Consider the following 241-nt stretch of genomic DNA (forward strand, 5'->3'; position numbering starts at 1 on the left):
CTTTCCTCTATGTACAGTATCAAAGGCTTTCTTAAAGTCGATGTGATTATTGCTGTGAGATGATGATGTAATGATGGTTTACTGCCCCACATTGTACCATGTACGTTTGTCTAGCAATAAATTTCATTCAATAAATTCAATAACTTGCTCATCTGGGCTTCACATGCGCCGCACGTCAGTGAAAGTGCAAATGAAAATTGGTGAGAAACTTTAGCGACGGTGCCGTCATGAGCTGCCGCCG

This window comes from Branchiostoma lanceolatum, chromosome 1 (genome assembly GCF_035083965.1).
Source record: "Branchiostoma lanceolatum isolate klBraLanc5 chromosome 1, klBraLanc5.hap2, whole genome shotgun sequence".
In the NCBI taxonomy this organism is placed as follows: Eukaryota; Metazoa; Chordata; class Leptocardii; order Amphioxiformes; family Branchiostomatidae; genus Branchiostoma; species Branchiostoma lanceolatum.